This window comes from Schistocerca piceifrons, chromosome 8, assembly GCF_021461385.2.
Source record: "Schistocerca piceifrons isolate TAMUIC-IGC-003096 chromosome 8, iqSchPice1.1, whole genome shotgun sequence".
In the NCBI taxonomy this organism is placed as follows: domain Eukaryota; kingdom Metazoa; phylum Arthropoda; class Insecta; order Orthoptera; family Acrididae; genus Schistocerca; species Schistocerca piceifrons.
In genome coordinates, this window is record NC_060145.1 from 250,457,900 (window position 1) to 250,466,729 (window position 8,830).

Sequence of the window (8,830 nt, forward strand, 5' to 3'; positions counted from 1 at the left end):
TGTTTTCCGGCTCTCCCTGAATCTAATATAAAGGCTTCGATGTGGTGCCTCTTGAAACACCAAAGACTTCCTTGGTTACGCAAACAGTCTGTGCACGTCTGAATTCACTTAGCTCCGGCTTAATGCCCTCACAACCACGTAGAAGTCTGTATTCTCGTGGTGTTTCCATTTTTTTGTCCGACCCCCGTACCTTCAGTGCAACGCAGATTCAAAGATAAAGAGGCCAGGTGGTAAAAAGATGAAACGAAGTACAACTACTCTGTAGCGGTCCACGAGACATAGAGGTTTCCCATACGTCCATAAGTCTGCACTCCAACACCTGCTTCCCAGGGGGAAAAATGGCATTAACGGCTTTCTCTTGCCACATGTAGTTGGAAGTACTAACCAACCTAAAATCATACAACTCCTGATTATTATTATCAGTCTGCTAATGAAGTAAATACAAATGTAATGATGTTCAGTACACTATCCTCAATTACCAGTACAAATATCACGCACTTGAACCTGTTACACCCTGAATTTCCGAGCAAGGCGACGCAATGGTTAAGGCCCTGAATACCCCAGTTCAGACGTCCCTTCGTTTTCTGCACATAGTGATCTCTTCGGCAGGACGTTAAACGCTAACATTTTTCCTTCTTTGGAACTAAATAATGCCACATAAGAATAGGTTGCCCATTCGATAACTGCCTCTGTCAGTGCTGTGTCTGTAAACATCACTGCGTGTATCCTTCATTGTAGCACAAAATAATATATTTTTGTTTGTTACGAACACAGTTGATACACCTAAAATATAGCCTTAGTGTGTCACGAATAGATGTAAGTTGCATTTGAGCACAAAATCTTTTTGATAATTTGAAAATCCAGTTGCAGTAAGCGAGAATTGTAAGCATTGGTGAAGGCAGGTCCCAGGCACCTGTTCAGAGACTCACTTGGTCGTTGAGACACTTTGGCCGTCACCTCCAACGGACGAGGTAGTGAAGGACGACTGCGTCTTCGTCTCTTCAGACAGGGCGGCGCCGACTAGAAGCAGCAACACCAGCAACTGTATTACGGGATCACCAGTTAGTTGATTAAGAAACTTTAAGATGTTCCAGGAATTTATGGCTACAACTATGGTGAGCACTATTGAAATATAAATCTTTGTAGATATTGAAAAACAAAAGCTCGTGAGAGTTCTCTATGCTTCGTTATTTATACAGTGAGTCCCAGGAGGAATGGTCACTATTCAGGGACACTTTTTTTTTAAAAAAAATGAAGGACAAAAACAGTCAACTAGTTTCACAAATTTTACAGCTCTAACCTGGTTACGATACCGACTAAGGATGTATTCATCAGAATCAGTTACAGTTACCTATACAAAATTTTCATTACCTTAGGAGAACAGTAGATATTTCAATAACCTTAAGCAGCACAAGACGTATCAGAAACAGAACAGGTATGTGTTCACATTGCATGGAGAGATAATAAAACCATCTGAGCTGAAGTTTTCGAGTGAAATAAGTAAAAGTTATCGTGTAAAATCAACATTAAAACCACAGTTATAGCAAGCGGCTTGGTCTAACACAAAACTGGAATATTTGGCAAGTGATTGCGCCTCTACGCTGAAGCAGTGCAACGCGCACTATTTATGGGGCGCGTATGGTCTAGACACAAATTAAGTTCGTATGGTTCAAATGGCTCTGAGTACTATGAGACTTAACATCTGAGGTCATCAGTCCCCTAGAACTTAGAACTACCTAAACCTAACTAACCTAAGGACATCACATGCATCCATGCCCGAGTTAGGATTCGAACCTGCGACCGTAGCGATCGCGCGGTTCCAGACTGAAGCGTCTAAAACCGCTCGGCCACAACGACCGGCACAAATTAAGTAAACATCTCTATTATACTTGACAGTAGTTATTACAATAGACAAGACCTAATAACAGACATGTAAATGCAGTTTATGAATAAAATGTGCAGAAATTGCTGCATACTGAAACAGCATTTGACACACGCCACCTGGCCAGCGCATAAACCAGAAAAGGGCTCAGACTGAATAGAATTAAAAATTAAGAATAAAAGCCATGGGATATAATAAAGACAATTAAAAGACGACGAAAACGTTGTTTGAGAACCTTCAGTATATCAAAAAGGTGCGATTAGCGTTTTGAGGCCGTTAAAGAAACTTTTGTTTCGCAATTGCAGCTGTTCATTAAGAATGAGACTTCATTAACGGACATATGCTTAAAAACTTCCAATTCTTCAAGAATATCAAGTCTATTGCAGGTTATTTTATAGGCTACTGAATGACGCAATGGAGTAAACGAAGATTTCAGATCGTGTATTCGAGTTTTCTGCAAATTATTATTAGTGGAAAAGGCGCCTTTGCATCCATATATTTTTTCTAGCAGACGATGAATTCTATAGGAAGCGGTCCGCGAGCACTGAAGTGAGAAAAAATTTTCGCATCAGTCACTCTCATTTCTAGCAATGTTGCCTAAGTGTGACTCTGTTGCTAGCATTTGCTTTGAAAATGTTATCAACTAAGGCAAATTATTTACGTGATATTTTTGAAGAAATGGAAGCTAATTATGTTCTCATTCTTAATGAACAACTGTAACTGCGGAATAAAATTTCTTTAACTGCTTCAAACGGATATTCGCACCTTTTTGACATACCGTCGTTCTTTGACGCAAGGTCATTACACAAAGTTCTCAAACAACGTATTCCTCCTTTTTCAGTTGTCTATGTTATATCCCATGGCTGTTATTCCTGCTACGGTAATTCTGTTCATTTTGGGCCCTTTAATGCTTTATACACTGGCCAGATGGCGTGTGCCAACTGCTGTTTCAGTTTGCAGCAATCGCTGTATATTTTATTTATAACCTACGTTCACAAGTCTGTTATTAAGCCTGTTATTAAGCCTGGCCTCTTGTAATGATTTATTTCATTTGCAATATAGCTGTTTTCTTAATTTGTACCACTTTACTCCATTAGCGCACCATGGGTGGTGCGCACTGCTCTGTTTCCCGTAGCGCCGTAAACATTTGGCAAATCTTTTACTCTGATGTCAGTCCTAGCGGCTTGATGATATATATGTAATTGCGCTTTTAATGTTGACCTTATAGGACAACGTTTCCTTATTTGACTTGGGTACTTCAGCTAATATAGCATACAACATGAAACTATGTAACAGCTGTTCTGTTTGTAATGGGTCTCGTGTAACGTAAGGTTCTTAAAATGTTTTTTGCAGGTAACTATAACTTATTCTGATGAAGGTACCCTTAATCGATATCGAAACCAGGCCAGTGCTATAAAATTTGTGCAATTCGTTGGCTGTTTTTATCCTTCATTACAACTTCAATATGGTTGCTGAAAGTCAACCATGTGCAGGATTGGTGATGTGACAGGTACGATCATTCGAAGTAAAAATGTCTAATAAACACGGGCCCTAAAATGCATACATCAAGATATATGAACACGGCATCCTCTTCGGTACTTTGAAACAAATCTTTTCAAATGCAAGCTTTTTGCTTTCTGTATTATGGGAGGTGGTAAGGTGAACCAAAGCAAGGAAAAGAGTCCAGTAAACATGGGCTCTAAAATGCATACCTTTAAGAGCTATGAACACCTGCTCATCTTCACATCTTCACTTCTTCACATCTTCACCTCTTTGCTTCGAATGGTCATTCTTGTCGTTTTTCTGAATATTGAGACACCCTGTATAGGGAGCAGTCAAAAGAAAACGAGAGAGAGAGAGAAAAAAGTAAGTAAACTGTTTATTATTTCAAAAGTATTCTTTAAAACTGTTAATACATTTATCCCACTGTGAGATGAGCCGATCAATTACTTCATGAATATATTTTCGCGGTTGCCTACGGAAACGTGCTTGTAGCCAGGCGTGCACTTCTTCGTGGGAAGCAAATCGACAGCCACCAGCATCTTCCTTCAGGGCTCCAAAAATATGGAAATCGCGTGGCGAGAGATCGGGACTGTATGCAGGATGTGTAAGAGCTTTCCAGTGAAACTTCTGCAGCGTAGTCGAAACAACCTTCCAAATATATGTCCCTTTTTTCTATCTGTCGCGTTTTCGTGTCACTGCCCCTTACGTGAATGGCAATGCAACGCAAAAGATTTATGACTTTGTTAAAGGAATCCAGTACACAGAAAACAGTAGACAAATTCAGCTAGCTATAATTTGTTAATTCGCTAAGACAAGTGGTAGTTCAGAGCAAGAGGAAGCTGAAGACTCGGGATCCTAATACACATGACTGATAGAACTGTTTGTTAATGATACCTACAAAAATAATAACAACTGCAGTAAACTCACGATTATCTACAGGGTGTCGTTTATCTGCGCGTCGACCGGTGATCTTTTAAACATAAAAAAAAGCAAGTGTGACGAATTGTGCTGATTAGAATGAGTAATTTCATTTGGAATTCGAATCTGTCGTTATAGAGTCCTAGGTGATGAAAACACCAACAAATTTTTTTTAGATTTTGTTTTTTATTGCACATTTGCAACCTACGTCTTGAGCCATGTGTTGTGTGTACGCTAAATCTGTTTCCCTCTACAGTTTTACTCTCTATAACTCCTTTTAGTACCAAAGAAGCTATTCTTTGATGCTGTAACACATGTCCTGTCATCCTACACTTCTTGTCTGTATACATTGCTTTTTCGGACGATTCTACAGAGACCCTCCACGTTCCTTACTTTATCAGTCCGCATAATTTTCAGCATTCTTCTTTAGCATCACATCTCAAATGTATCGATTCACTTCTCTTCCCGTTTTCACATAGTCCACGATTTACTGCTATATAATGTTGTGCTCCTAATGTACGTTCTCAGAAGTTTCTTCTTGACATTAGGGTCCATGTTTGATACTAGTAGACCTATCTTGGTCAGAAATCGCTTTCTGCCCGTTTTGTCTGCTTCTGATGTTCTTGCTTTGTCCATCATTGGGTATTTTGCGTCCATGGTAGCAGTATTCCTTAACTTCATCTACTTCCTCATCACAAATATCGATGTTACGTTTTTCGTTACTCTCATTTCTGTTGCCTCTCATTACTTTCGTCATTCTTCAGTTTATTCCCAATCCACATTCTATTTTCTTTAGGCTCCATTAAAACGGTCCTGTAATTCTTTTTCACCATCAGAGAGTATTGAAATATCATTAATGAACGGAATGAAATTTTCACCCTGCAGCGGAGTGTGCGCTGATATGAAACTTCCTGATAGATTAAAAACGTTTGCCGGACCGAGACTCGAACTCGGGACTTTGCCTTTAGCGGGAAAGTGCTCTATCGGCTGAGCTACCCAAGCACGACTCGCGACCAACCCTCATAGCTCCAACTCCGCCAGTACCTCGTCTCCTACGCACCAAACTTCACAAAAGCTCTTCTGCGAAGTCTGTCAGGAAGTTTCATATCACCGCACACTCCACTACAGAGTGCAAAATCCCCCAGGCTGTGGCTAAGCCATGTCTCCGCAATATCGTTTCTTCCACGAGTGCTAGTTCTGCAAGGTTCGCAGGAGAGATTCTGAGAAGTTTGGCAGGTAGGAGACGAGGTACTGGCGGAGTTGGAGCTGTGAGGACGGGTCGTGAGTCGTGCTTGGGTAGTTTACTCGGTAGAGCAGTGGCCTGCGAAAGGCGAAGGTCCCAAGTTCGAATTTCGGTCCGGCACACAGTTTCAATCTGCCAGGAAGTTTTATTATCAGTGAATCTTATCATCGACATTCTTTCACCATGAAATTGAACCCCACTCGTGAGCCTAGCCTTTATTTCCAACATTGCGTCTTCGAAGTTTAGATTGAACTACAGGTGTGGAAGACTGCATCGCCGTCTTTCACCCTTTCTAATCTGACCACTTCGTTCTTGATCTTCCACTCTTATTGTTCCCTCTTGGTTCTTGTTGTGCCTAATGGCGACGTCTATGAACGGGGACTTTAGCATCTAATTGACACGGATATAATCCCCAAATTATGTTCGGTAGGGGATGAGAGCGAAGACGTGACTTTCCAGATACCCATTACGCACACAGAGCCACTGACATGGGTTAACACGTTGTTAGTGCAAGCAGAAGAAAAATCACTTAAAACTTCCGAGCTACTAGGCCGTGGTAGATGTACAAATATCCCTCAAGTTTATGTGATGTCAGTCGCAGCCTTGAAAGCTTACATTGTATTAAGCAGGACGACCGACTGTACCCATATTTTCACTCTCCATAAAGTGAGAACAGTCGATGGAAAAAAAATAATGACAATCAAAATATAGAAAAAATGGCCGACTATTTCTCGAAATTTAAGGAAGCGATACGAAACACAGAGTGTTTGCACATAAAATAAGAGTACATTGTCTTTTTCTTGCAAGTGACGCGTAAATAATGCCTATATGACATGTAGCATGTTTTTTTTAAATACAGTGCACAACAGCTTTCAGTAAAAACACCTTTATTTAAGATTATATGTGTTTTTCGATTATTTGTGCAGTCTCGAGGCCACCTTAAGCAGGATACTTGGGAGCTTGCTACATGTGTAATTTTGGCACGTTTGAGTCAATTACGCATGAGTTCAACCTACTTCTTTCTTCTGTTTGATTTAAATTCACTTTAACTGTATTTTCAAGATGTTTGCCCTATTTTTTTCTTGTTATGTTACTGGCTGGAAAGCAATATTTCCTTACAGGAGCGTTCAATAAGTAATGCAAAACATTTTGTTCTGAAAGCCGGTTGGTTTTATTCTTGATTCCAATATACCATATTATACCCACTCTTTTGGCTACAAATTATATTTTTTATAGATGATCTCCACTAAATTCGATAGCGTTACGCCACTTTCCTGGAAGGTCCACTTTGCCCGCATGATACCATTTGCTCGTCGACGTTCGAGCCAACATCTTGCTGCATCAATAACCTCCCCATCATCCCCGCATTGCTACCCGCGGAGTGCATTGGGCCTAACAGATGGAAGCTGCGAGATCCGGGCTGTAAAGTTGATGAGATAGAACAATCCAATGAAGGTCTGTGAGCTCCTCTCGGGTGCGCAAACTTGCGTGAGGCCTTTCGTCGTCATGAAGAAGGAAAAGTTTGCATTCCGTGGGGACAAACACACTGAAATCGTTTCGTCAGTTACGTGAGGGTAGCACAATACACGTCAGAATTGATTTTTGCGCCTTCGGGGAGGACATCAAACAAAATAGTCCCAGTCAGAGTCCAGAATCCCGTCATGACTTTACCCGCTGAGGGTGCCACTTTGAACTTTTTCGTCGGCGAATAGGTGATGTGGTTCCACTCCACGGATTGCCGTTTTGTTTCCCGTTAGAAGTGATGAACTTATGTTTCACCGCCTGTGACATGAAAATTGTCACGACCAGCCGCGTAAAGCGCAAGCGATTCCCGACAGGTGGTCCTTAGTTACAGTTTGTGGTCTTCTGTTACCCGCCGAGGAACCTAGCTGGCACACAGAGTGCCCCAACTGGTGGACCAGTGTGCCGGCGCTACCAACAGAGACGTCCAGCTGAGCAGCGAGGAGTTTGATTGTGACCCGTCCATTACGTCGACTGAGAGTGCACGCACGTTCCATCATCACAGTAGTCACAGCTGCGTGAGGCAAGCCGTCACGCGAGAGATCGGACAGGTTTGCGTGATATTGTTGTGATGATGACAGACTCCCCTCCCAACGTCTCACCGTGCTTTTGTTCACTGTTAGCTCTCCGTAGACAATTTGCAGTCGCCTTTGAATATCTGTGATGTTCCTCTTTTCTCATTGACAGTTCCTTGCTTAGACAAAGACGTAAATTTGGAGGATACGTACAGCGGTGCCGCCTATCGGAGCTTCATGAAACCATAGGAGCTGAGGCGGCAATATTCAACAACGTCCGATAACAAATTCAGCATATTTTCAACCGAAATTGGCCGATAAAAATAATCTGTTGTGTTACGTATTATACTCTCTTCGTAGCTCCTCCCACAGAGACTACCTTTTTAGGATATCCTGATGTGAGATATCGCTCTGTGGAACTTTACCATGCACGTGACACCGGGCCATTTACGTTTCGTATTAAAAACGTAGGCCAGCCTCCTTTCGTTAGTTAACGACATGTTCAACACATCGTTTGAAAGTTTCTTTTACGAAAATTATGTAGAACGTGTCAGTTTACAGGTTATTTATACATGATTGGTCTTAACATCAGTGAAAATGAGATGTATAATTTTTCTTTTACAGGCTACTAACTTTAAAACAAAAGTTCCTCCATGGAGGAGAAGCAGCTGTTCAGGAGAATTAATTTAGGTTAATTTAATATTTGCTTTGCACCTGACAGACATTTTCTGTTCTTATACATGAACATCTGCATACATACTTCGCAAGCCACAGTATGGCTTCACCGAGGGTACCTTATACAACTACTAGTCATTTCCTTTCCTGTTCTATTTTCAAATGAAGTGGAGAAAAACGACTATCTATCTGCCCCCTTACGAGCTCCTACATCTCTTATCTTCTTAGTCCTTACGCGAAACGTACGTGGGTGGAAGCAGAATCGTGATGCAGTCAGTTTTAAATGCCAGTTATCTAAATGTTTTGTTTCCTGAAAAAAAGTCCTCTTTTCTATGGAGATTCCGAGTTCAAGAAGCATCTACGTAATACTTGCGCGGTGATCTAACCTATCGGTAACACACCTATCTGCTCGCCTCTGAATTTCTTCCGTATGTTCCTTTAATCTGACCTGGTGGGTGTCCACAGAACTCGAGAAGTATTCAAGAATGGGTCGCACTACTGTTCCATTCGCAGGCTCCGTTATAGATAAGCTACAGTTATCTAAAATTCTCCAAATAAATCCAAGCAAACCAT